The following is a 12,581-nucleotide window of genomic DNA, read 5'->3' as shown; positions in this document are numbered from 1 at the left end:
CGTTACCGGTGATGCCCGAAACACTTCCGGTGTCCGAAACCATCCGTCCTATATATCAATCTTTACCTCCGGACCATTCCGGAGCTTCTCGTGACGTCCGGGATCTCATCCAGGACTCCGAACAACTTTCGGTAATCTCGTATAACAATTCCCTATAACCCTAGCGTCATCGAACCTTAAGTGTGTAGACCCTACGGGTTCGGGAGACAGGCAGACATGACCGAGACACCTCTCTGGCCAATAACCATCAGCGGGGTCTGGATACCCATGGTGGCTCCCACTAGCTCCACGATGATCTCATCGGATGAACCACGATGTCAAGGATTCAATCAATCCCGTATACGATTCCCTTTGTCTGTCGGTATAGAACTTGCCCGAGATTCGATCGTCGGTATACCTATACCTTGTTCAATCTCGTTGCCGGTAAGTCTCTTTACTCGTTCCGTAGCACGTCATCGTGTGACTAACTCCTTAGTCACATTGAGCTCATGATGATGTTCTACCGAGTGGGCCCAGAGATACCTCTCCGTCACACGGAGTGACAAATCCCGATCTCGATTCGTGCCAACCCAACAGACACTTTCGGAGGTACCCGTAGTGCACCTTTATAGTCACCCAGTTACGTTGTGACGTTTGATACACCCAAAGCACTCCTACGATATCCGGGAGTTGCACAATCTCACGGTCGAAGGAAAAGCTACTTGACATTAGAAAAGCATTAGCATACGAACAATACGATCTAGTGCTAGGCTTAGGATTGGGTCTTGTCCACCACATCATTCTCCCAATGATGTGATCCCGTTATCAATGACATCCAATGTCCATGATCAGGAAACCATGATCATCTATTGACTAACGAGCTAGCTAACTAGAGGCTTGCTAGGGACACATTGTGATCTATTCATTCACACATGTATTAGTGTTTCCTGTTAATACAATTATAGCATGAACGATAGACGATTATCATGAACAAGGAAATATGATAATAACCATTTTATTATTGCCTCTAGGGCATATTTCCAACAATCAGAGGACTCAAATTCCATGTCCTCCACCACCTCCTCAACATTTGCAATGAAATAAATTGGCACAGCCCCATTTGAATCTGATTCAACCCATTTCCTAGAGTCTTTCATTTTTTTCCTAAACTTCATTGCATGCTTTCTCATCTCAACAACCTCTGACTCCTCTCCACTATCATCAGTGTGTGGCACATATTCAATATCTTCTGAATCCTCTGAATCTGACTGTTCTTTTGCTTTCTCTGCCCCTACCTCTACTCCTTGTTGTACTGCATTTCCAGCTGCTGGATGCTCTGCTGCTTTACTAGAATCACACAGAGAAGGGTTTAGCACTTCAGAACTCTGAGATGGTTGAGAAAAACCTACAACAACATTTGCTCTCTTTATTGGGCTTCTAATTACTGCAGCGATAACACCACTGCCATCAGGAACAAGAACTTGCTCGAATAAGTGTTCTTCTGCACCTGCATTGTCATTCTGATCACCTTGTGCGGTCATGACAAGAGGAAATTCCCCTTCACTTTCATTGCCCATCTCATACTGCATTTCATCTTCAAAATCAGATCCACTGCCCTGTTCTTCTTCTGAATCTTGCTCACCATTGTATTCCACAAAGATAGCAGCAACCCCACCATCAGTTATGTGCCCTGACATGTTCATACAGCCCTCATCATCATGCAAAAAAAACCAAGCCATTTATCAACTCTGTACCAGGCAAAAGGAAGTAAAACTTCATGCTTTCCTTAACAACCATATGGTCTCTCAGATATCCTTTGACCTCCTCTGAAAGGACAACTTGTCCCTCTCAATTTCTGAATAGGCCACATCACCACCAACATAGTCCAGATTTGGGCCAATTCGAAGAAACTCTCCCCCTATGTGAAACCTGACTTTTAACATCTCTGTCGGGTCCATTGTTTCAACAAAAAGCACCTACATTGCATCGATTTCGACGGATTAAAAACTTTAGAACAAACTTCGACCACAAATCATATGATTTTTCGACCCCTAATTTTGCTCTGCTCCACCTTTCAAAAACCCTAAACCTAACCGAGAAAAATCAGAGCATCGCTGTGGTGAACAAACAGAGGAGAAGACCAGGGCATACCTTGCTAGATGCCGTCGGAGATGTCGTGGATCGCCGCCGCGATCATCCACGCCGCCGGAGATGTCGTCGATGTGCAGAGACGAGGAGCTCAGGCGTCGCAGAGAGAAGGAGAGGAAGGGGCGAGGTGGGCGACTTGGTCCGTCTCGACCACTACTCCTTATTGGACCCACCCGCAGGCAGCTGAATCAGCCGGTTCCCAGTCTTTCCCTAGCCACGTTGGAATCCCACCGTTTGGGTACGTGCTAAAGGGCCATTATGACTGGGATTAGAGACTACATGACACAGACTTCAGGGATTTGGACGTCGGGGTCTATTTGTGTCGCTGTCTACGCTTTCAGGGTTCAAAACAGACTTCACTCGGCAAAACAAAGTAGTGACGCGGTAGGCAGACTTAAGCTCGGTGAATACGTCAGCGTGACGGCAATTCGTTTATTTATTCGATTCAGTTCGAGTCGATTGATCGTCTCGTCCATCTCTCCTTTTTTCTTCTTCTTCTTCGAAACTGGAATTACGTTAGACCAATTCTAGCATACCCTTCAAAACACGGAAATGTAAACTTAGTTAGCGCCGGGCGGCCGAACCGCGACCGGTCAGCGAGCGGCAGCCGAGGAAGAAGGCGACGGTGCTAGCGCGTGCGACAACCGAGGAAGGAGGCCGTGCGGCACGACATCCGAGGAAGAAGGCGACGTAGCAGTGGTGCAATAGGAGAGGAAGAAGGCGGCGGTGCCAGCGCGCGACAGGCAAGGCAGTGTGCGGTCAACAGCCGTGGTTCGCGCCTGCACGTGTACGTGAATACGTACGGCTACGCGGACGGGCAGACACTTTTTAAAATATGCCCATCGTACCCCTGGTTTTGAAGAGGCATCGGGTGATCTGAACCGTCTTTGTGTTAGGGGGTCTATTGAAGCAGGATTGTTACTTATTAAGTTATGGCCGGAGAGCAAAAGAGCACGAGCACCCTTCCGCGTGAGGCCTTCGCCTGCGTGCACTCCTTCCTCTCCTCTCGCATCACCGACGACGAGATGGGCGACTCCCTGCCTCGTCAATTTGCGATACCAGTGGAGCACAAAGCAAAGACCACACCTCTTCTTTTGCGTTTATTACAAAAATTGCACGTGGTCTTGCACTCTTGTAACGGGATAATTAGGGAACCACAAAATATTGAAGTATTTTTTATTTTATGTATTCAAGCTATTAGAAAAATATACGCCCACCAATTATATCAGTATTGTTAAAACATGCAAAATATTGTCTTATCTCGGATAAGTAATGCACATTGGATGCATTATGCCGGAGATTTTTCTGATGAAGGCAGGGGAGAGAGCGGGGGCGGCGGATGTCGGCGAGATGGCGGAAGCAATGGCCGCCGCCGAGGTGTGAGTGGGACGGGCGCGAGGTCGGCGTTGGGTGGCAGCAACGATGTGTGGGATGCGAGGGACTTCAATGGCACTTAGCCGTCCTCCACCAACGTGCTCGGGTGGATAGATATGGCAGGACAAGTCTCAAGAAATGCGAGGCTACTGAGGGTAGTAAGGTCGCTTCCAGTTAAGTTAAAACGGTTGGATAGTGATGAATAATTGGCATGCGGCACTTTAGCATTCTATGTCGTGGATGTAATTGTTATTAACTTTATATGCCGTCTTGTCACCTTTTATCTATGAACTCAATATGTCAACTTCTTGAAAAATGCCGGAGATTTTTGCGAGGAACCTCAAAGCCTTGAGAAAATATATACTGTATCATGGACCAACAAACATATGATCATGTAATGGATCTGCAAGAGAGAGCCGGCGGCACAGATTTGTGCATGCTTTGAGGCCATGCAATGCTGCTTTTATGTCTTGACAGTCTTGTGGGACGTTGCGCACAATGTACTGTTATTTGGTTTGGCTCTGGCCTGATGATCTTTGTAAGATTTGTGAAAACGACTGTAGCCACTTTCACTGATTAATATATACTCCCTTCGTCTGAAAATACTTGTCCTAAAGATAAATATAATGAATGTATCTATAACTAAAATAAGTCTAGATACATTCATCTCTAGGGCAAGTATTTCCGGACGGAGGGAGTACTCTTTTGACCCGACAAAAGAAAGAACGAACTTGCAAGAGAGAGGAAAAAACTTTACAGTGAACCTTAGCCGCTCCACCACCAGCCTCTCGCAGGGGAGAAGGGTGGCTCCCACGAAGGAGCTTGAGCTGGAGATGGAGGAGGAGGCGACTATGCCCGTCATCAGCAACGACGTGTTCAAAGCAGGGCACCTTCGTGCTCCCCTCGGGTACCCACCATTGTCGCTCCTCTCCTTATCCTTCCAACCTGTGGAGTCAGTCCTTTACCCATTTTGCTTAGCTAGTTCGAGGAGAGGAATGCACATCCTAAAACTAGTGGTGTCAGCGTAGTAAATTTTTTGACGCGTGATGCGTTCGCAGTGACGCCATTCGATTGCCGCGAGGAGGAGGATTTGGTGCCATTGCGATCTCGAAGACAACTCGGTGGGATGGATTTAATTTTTGGACTGCACTAACATCCAAACGTTCTGTTTATAAGCGATAGATCCGAACGAGTAATCTTCTTCGATCCAACTCCCCCCGCTTCGTTTCCCTCCCGCTTTCTTTTTCTTCGACCCAACTCCTCCCGCTTCGTTCCCCTGCCGCTTTTTTTCTCTAGGGTGGTAGAAAAGTTGTAAGAAGTGGGATTGGAAGAAACGAGCTAGCATTGCATGCCTATGCCTCATGCATGCATGCAACACAAAGATTGCTGACATCATCAAAGAATTCATTAAATTTCAGATTTCAAAATGTTTTGTAGCTTAAACCGTTGCTCCGATGGAAAACTGTTTTCACATAAAATATTCGTCACGGCGAGACCTTCGAAATTAGATCCCATGTTGGTATGTTTTGATGACTTTTTTTAGGTCAGAAGGTACCATGCCCATAGTACTAACTTATCATGGTGTTTACACTGAAGTTATCGGAGGTGTTTCAACTATCTTTTTTTTGCCTGGATCGAAAATTTACCATGATGTTTATAAGTAAATTATTATGTCTACAGTATCGCCTACCATCGATGATGTGCCTCGGCCGTAGGGTGAGGTCCACATGCCGACATGGCATGACTCACTTTATAAACAGAACTTTGCGGGTCGTGGTAGTCCAGGGATGTTTAGGTGTGTGTCGTGATGTGCCGTACCCGGATCGGCCTGTTGGCCACCTATAATCAGGTCTGTGGCACGTAAAATACCATGCTATTTACGTAAAAGTTATTGGGTGTATGTGGAGATATTTCATCACTCTCCACCCCCGTCGCCAAAGTTATCAGGACCGATGTACATAAGTTATCGGGTCTATGATGTGTGAGTTACCATGCTATTCACACAAAAGTTACTGATAGGATATTTCATAACCTCTCTCTGCCCCGTCACCAAAGTTACCATGACCGAGGTGCATAAGTTATCAACTCCATGATGTGTGAGTTACCATCTATTCACACAAAAGTTACCGGGGGGATATTTCATCAACCCTCCCCCCATACCAAAGTTATTAGGACCGAGGTGCATAAGCTATCAAGTCTGCGGTGTGTGAGTTAACATGTTATTCACATAAAAAGTTATCATGAGATATTCCATCAACCGCCCCTGCCCCCTCTCCCTCAACGCCAAAGTTACCAGGATATAAGTTATCAGATCTTTGATGTGTGAGTTACCATCTATTCACACAGAAGTTACCGGGGGATATTCTCACCCCCCGCCACGCTCGCAAAAATTACCTAGGGTGTACGATGTGTGAGTTACCATGCTATTAACATTAAAGTTACCATGAGTATATTTCATGACCCCCCCGTCCCGCGCGCGAAAATTACCCAGGGGTGTACATAAGTTATCATGTCTTAGGGACGTAAAAAGTCATGTTATCTGCACATAAGTTATCGTGGTGTGTTTCAACAACTCCCCCATCTCCACCCCATCGCCAAAGTTATCAGGACTATGGTACATAGGTTATTTGGTTTGTAGTGTGTGAGTTACCGTGCTATTCACGCAAAAGTTACCGGGTGGTATATTTCCCCCCCGGTGCGTCGCCAAAAGTTACCCGGATCGGCCTGTTGGCCACCTATAATCAGGTCTGTGGCACGTAAAATACCATGCTATTTACGTAAAAGTTATTGGGTGTATGTGGAGATATTTCATCACTCTCCACCCCCGTCGCCAAAGTTATCAGGACCGATGTACATAAGTTATCGGGTCTATGATGTGTGAGTTACCATGCTATTCACACAAAAGTTACTGATAGGATATTTCATAACCTCTCTCTGCCCCGTCACCAAAGTTACCATGACCGAGGTGCATAAGTTATCAACTCCATGATGTGTGAGTTACCATCTATTCACACAAAAGTTACCGGGGGGATATTTCATCAACCCTCCCCCCATACCAAAGTTATTAGGACCGAGGTGCATAAGCTATCAAGTCTGCGGTGTGTGAGTTAACATGTTATTCACATAAAAAGTTATCATGGGATATTCCATCAACCGCCCCTGCCCCCTCTCCCTCAATGCCAAAGTTACCAGGATATAAGTTATCAGATCTTTGATGTGTGAGTTACCATCTATTCACACAGAAGTTACCGGGGGATATTCTCACCCCCCGCCACGCTCGCAAAAATTACCTAGGGTGTACGATGTGTGAGTTACCATGCTATTAACATTAAAGTTACCATGAGTATATTTCATGACCCCCCCGTCCCGCGCGCGAAAATTACCCAGGGGTGTACATAAGTTATCATGTCTTAGGGACGTAAAAAGTCATGTTATCTGCACATAAGTTATCGTGGTGTGTTTCAACAACTCCCCCATCTCCACCCCATCGCCAAAGTTATCAGGACTATGGTACATAGGTTATTTGGTTTGTAGTGTGTGAGTTACCGTGCTATTCACGCAAAAGTTACCGGGTGGTATATTTCATTAGCCCCCCCCGGTGCGTCGCCAAAAGTTACCATGACCGGGGTATATAAGTTATCAGGCTACTAAATGTAAGTTACCGTGCTACTAACATTAAAGTTACTGTGTGTATATTTCACCACCCCCTCACCAAAGTTATCAGGACCGAAGCACATAAGTTATCAGATCTGCGATGTGTGAGTTACCACCCCTGCCTCCTCCCCCCTCCCGCGTCAAAGATACCAGGACGGGGGTATATATGTTCCTTGGTAAGAAAAAATGCACAGAGAGAAAAGTACTATCATTGGCACTCTATGAGTGAATCAAAAGATTATGTTGAATAAAAAATCATTAGCATTAAATGGGATGGCTGCACGGAATATCAAATGGAAGAAGACAATGCATTGAAATTAAGTGCTCATGCTCGATCGTGTACATTGATAGCTGAACAAAAAACATGTATGGTTGCCCAAGTAGAATGTAGACAAGAAACTAGGTACCAGCGGTGTTCAGACTAAAAAAAGCTAGGCATCAACGGTAAAGAATTCTGAACGCATCATAACTAACTTGCTTTATTTTCTGAAGTATGTTCTTATTGAAAGGTCAAATAGCAATGTGTTCAGCCATTTGGACAAAAGAGTCACAAAGCTGAGTTGGTTAGGAGGGCGCATGCCTTATCCCATCGGCCAGAGATCGAATTCAACTAGCTGCATGTGCAAAGGACCATCGCAGCCATGAGATCGCGATCCGACGGTAGCAAGATCATTTGGATCTGATGCATAAAGCAGAACGTTCGGATTTTACAAATTTCGTTAATTTTTGTATTGTACCACTTTAACATTGGAGAGTAATTTTTTCATATAAATATTGTCAATTTTTATGAAGACTAAAAAGGACAAGGAGTACTTGGTTCAATCTTGGGGGTGGGGTCAAATGCCCCCCCTTCTGTATTTGATAGAAGCACACGAAAAACCGTCCGAAACCATATATTTTGAAATACACTATGATGTATATTTTTTTTAAGAATTTCAACAAATTTAACTACGCAACAAAACGCGTCCAACCCTTCTAGTTGAAAAGCATTTTGGACAAAGGTCATGCGGTGCAGGGTGATACGCAGGATACTGCAGTTTGTCGTGTGATTGAGTCCCACAACATGAAAAAATGTTTCCAAGGAATGAATATATTTTTCCTCCATGACACCAAGAAAAACTTATTTCATGGTACACACATGAAGAAATCTTAGCAGAAAAAATATTGTTCGCCAACAAATCGATCCAGTGACGCACGGCACGGCGTGCCACAGGTGCCTCCACTGCCGCGACAGCAGACTGGTGTGCACCACCTGCCGTGACCGAAGGCACGACATCACATTTTGCAGGAGGCAGTCCGGCAGATTGCTCAGCCGGTCGTTGACGGCAGTCGGTAGGGGCGGCGGCGGCTGCCGTCCCCATTGTTATGAATCGATCAATCCGATCCTATTTTTGGGCGGGAGTTCCGATATATACCTTGGGCAATTTTTTGGTTACCGAGGAGGTCTTTTTTCTCGTGGGTCACTGGGAAATGCGGATACCACGGTTACCATGAATTTCCGAGCAAATTTCGGGAGAAAATTTATTTTAAAATTTGAATTCAAATTTTTGGGACCAAAAAATAAAAAATTTGAATTTTCGACAGCATGGCTACTGTATTTGTATCATATATTCGCAGTTTACACAGCATATATAGCAACATAGGCTATACCTAAGAGACGAACAAACTTGAAATTGTTCACATAAAAAGACACATATCAACATATTACAGATTAAAAGAACACAACATATAGATGCTGCGAACAAGAGACATGTCAACATAATGACCAACAGAAACATAGTTCAGATTTTTTAGACTAAACCTCGGGGTTTAAAGTTCACATAAAAAAGACACATAGCAATCCAACAATAAAATAAATTCAGTCTGCAATACATATTACAGTCCCAAAACAAAATAAATTCAGTCCACTCCCACAAACATCAATTCGGTCCATAGCAACAAGCAATAAATAGACCATTCGATTCTTTTTAGACCTCCAAGTCTCCTTCCTCAACTCTTAGAGTAAATCAAGCTGCAAGTGAGAAAATTCATTGCCAAGTTGTTAGCAAACATATTTGAGTATTGTATTTATTCACAAAATAGAATATATGGATGCATGTCATTAGAAGGTAGCAAGCAAACAAAATTTTGGATGGCGGCAAGCAAACAATTTTGGATGGTAGCAAGCAAACAACATTATTACCGTCCTCTTCCTAGTAGACTTCCACAATGGTTAATTGTTCCTGGGAAGCATCACATCGTTATTAGCTATAAAAATCACTAGTTAGCACTTGAACCACATAAATAAATTCATATAGTGTTGATATAAACTAAAGGGCAATCACCTTCTTCATCCTCCTCCTCCTCCTCTTCTTCATCTTCCTCAACAGCATGCAGCCTACTTCCTCTAGAACTATTTTCTTGTCCCAACCCCACCTCTAAGACAACCGGATTGAAGGCATCACCATCGTAGTCATTGTTCTCATCCATTGAAGTCCCGGAGTCATCCGTTGGCCCCAACCAACCCATGATTTCATTATCATGGTCATAGAGTGAGGTATTCATCAACAATGCACAAGGATCAACCTCTTTCTCTTTTGTGTCACCAAGAATTAAGTGGATTCGCAGCCCAAGGTTGTAGTGGCAATAAACCAACTTGTGTAGCCTTTCAAAACCAAGACGGTTCCTCACTAGTGTATGCACCAAAGCATATGTGCTCCAATTTCGCTCACAACCGCTTGAAGAGGTGCATTGAGAGACAATCCGAATAGCATACTTCTAAAGCATTGGTGTACTATCTCCAAATGTTTCCCACCACTGAATTGGGGTCACTTGGCTGGCTGCAGTACGAGGGAGCATGCCTTCGAAAGCCCCTCTTTTATTGGTATACATGTCAACTTCAGGAATCATTTGAATGAACTCTAAAGGACTAGCCAACTTCCCAAGTGCTGCATTGAGTGCCCTCTTGTGTGATAGATTTGTTCCCAAGTTATACTTGTAGTGCCCTTCCGGGTCAAGAACACCGGCTGTAGAATGGATATGTAGCAGGGCAGCAAGAATTAGAACAATTAGCATGTTACCTAGAACTATATGACAACGACAATACTATGGCAGCAGGAATAACAATTCTATGACAGCAAGAACCATTACCTGCAACCATCAATGTATTTTGGTATAAATGATCAACTCTTTTGTCGACCACCTTTAGGTACTTGTATTTGTCAAACAATCATATGTGTAGTCATAATTTCCTACTTGTATATGACAACTCTGTGAATCAGCATATCGAAGTATTGTATATATTGGACCGATTACATCTAACACCATCTTCACGCCATCCCACCATTTCCTACTTGTCAAACAATCATATGTGTAGTCATAATCAACCTCGGAACTCCAATAGCTAATTTTACACTCTGGAGATGTCATCCACACCTTGAATTTCTCTTGCTTATCCCAAAAGCTTTCTAGGAACATGAAGTTAGTTCCAAACCTTGTGGCATTCGGTCGCACCAACTCTCCACCTATGTGCTTCTGCATTTCAGCATGCAAAGGAGAAGGACATAGGTGTAAAGTTGGTGGACTCAGGCAAGAATAACACCCAGGCCCCAGTCCAGCTAGATGCTGCTTGAATCGGGTTGCATCCCCACCAAGTTTAACAGTCCCACAATATGAACAAGACCATGCATTTCCTTCCAATGATTTCCCATGACACCATATATTTGATACATCATTTGCATTACCTTCAACAAAAATACAGAAGCATATGTAATGATTATGCATGTTATTTGAATAACATTTGATTCAAAGCAAAATGAATGCACACTGTACAGAAAATTACAGATAAAATTTAGGAAGTTTTATATGCCTGCATAATTATTACTTCTAATTATTTAGGGGACTTCTATTTTTATTTAACCTGTAATAGTGTACTCAAGAAAAATCCCCATACTGGATTGTTGAAGTAGGCACATTTAAGCTTTGTAAGAGTACCTAAAAGAGCTCAAGCAACATGTGATTTAGCAAGTAGGGTAACAACTATAACTAAGCATGGCTTCACTATTTTGCAAACTGAAGAAATATACCAAATAGTTAGAACTGGTGAAATGAAACACATCTTAAAAACTGAAGAAATAACCTTTCTTCGGTGTTGGAATCGGCAATGGAACATCCGTGCCTCTGTATATGCCACCATGACGAGCCGCGCCGGTGGCATATCCGCACCGATTGATGTCGTCCATGAATTCCGAGGATTGTCCTCCTCTTGATGAATAGATGGCCGCACTGCCACTTCCGTGACCTCTGCCTCCAGATCTGCTTGGTAGTTCATCAACGTACACACCCCCTCTGCCTTGACCAATGGTGATAGATGCATGATCTGCACCATGAACGCCGGCGACGACAACCATCCCAACAGTTTGTTGTTGGCTAGATCCATCGCCATCACCCCGCCCCATCCCCCTTGTAACACCAGCCATGATGGAGAGCACAGCCGTGCTGTAGCTGGACATGAAGCCAAGGGGTGGATTGGGCGCCGGAGTCGCAGTCACCGTCGCTGCCGCCGTCGCCAAGTTTTTCTTGGGAAGCTGGTTCGAGGAGAGAAGACGAGAGAGACTCGCATTTTGGGGTTCTATGGTTTGTACGTGGCTGTGTGAGTAGCGACTGCGAGGCGCAGCCCGTGGCTTCTCGTGCTCTCGCTGGGCCAGATTTTATTTTCGAAACAGGCTGAATTTATTTGCTCGAGAAGCCCATCTACCAGAGGGTAGCGAGAAACTCGGTAACCGCACGGTACTCGTTTTGTGACACATTGGGATTTGGGCCAAAGGATTTATAGAAAATTGCAACAGTGCAACCCTGTGCACTTTGCCCATGGCCATGTGTGAATACCTATCTGTGAATACGAGTGCATAAAGGCGTTTTTTTTATTTTATTTCAATTTTTGTTTCTCCGATTTCATGTTTTTATTAGTTTTTTTACATTTGTTTTTCGTTTTTTAAATTTATGTTTTCATTTGTTTTCCATTTCATGATCAAGTTTCAAATTCATGATTTTTTTAGAATTTATGATCATTTTGAACACACACAAACATTTTTATAAATCAGTAACTTTTTTAAATTTCCTAAATATTTTTTAAAACATACATGAACATTTTCCTAATTCATGAACATGTTTAAATAGGAACATTTTTGTACAAATTCGCAAAACATTGTTTGAATCGTAAACACTTTTTGAAAATGGTGAACATTTTTCAAGTAGCTAACATGTTTTGAAAGGCAAGCTATGTGTGAACCAACCTATTGTTGGATGGTTAAGAGGACAATAATATCTCCCGTCACCAGAGTTCATGTCACATACTTGATATTGCTATTCACATTTTCCTGGATTTATTCTTGACTTTCCGGTGATGCGCGTTCAGTTGAAGCAGACGTTTTCGTCGACTACGAAGA

Source organism: Hordeum vulgare, chromosome 6H, assembly GCF_904849725.1.
Source record: "Hordeum vulgare subsp. vulgare chromosome 6H, MorexV3_pseudomolecules_assembly, whole genome shotgun sequence".
Classification (NCBI taxonomy): Eukaryota; Viridiplantae; Streptophyta; class Magnoliopsida; order Poales; family Poaceae; genus Hordeum; species Hordeum vulgare.
This window is presented reverse-complemented; position numbering follows the sequence as displayed.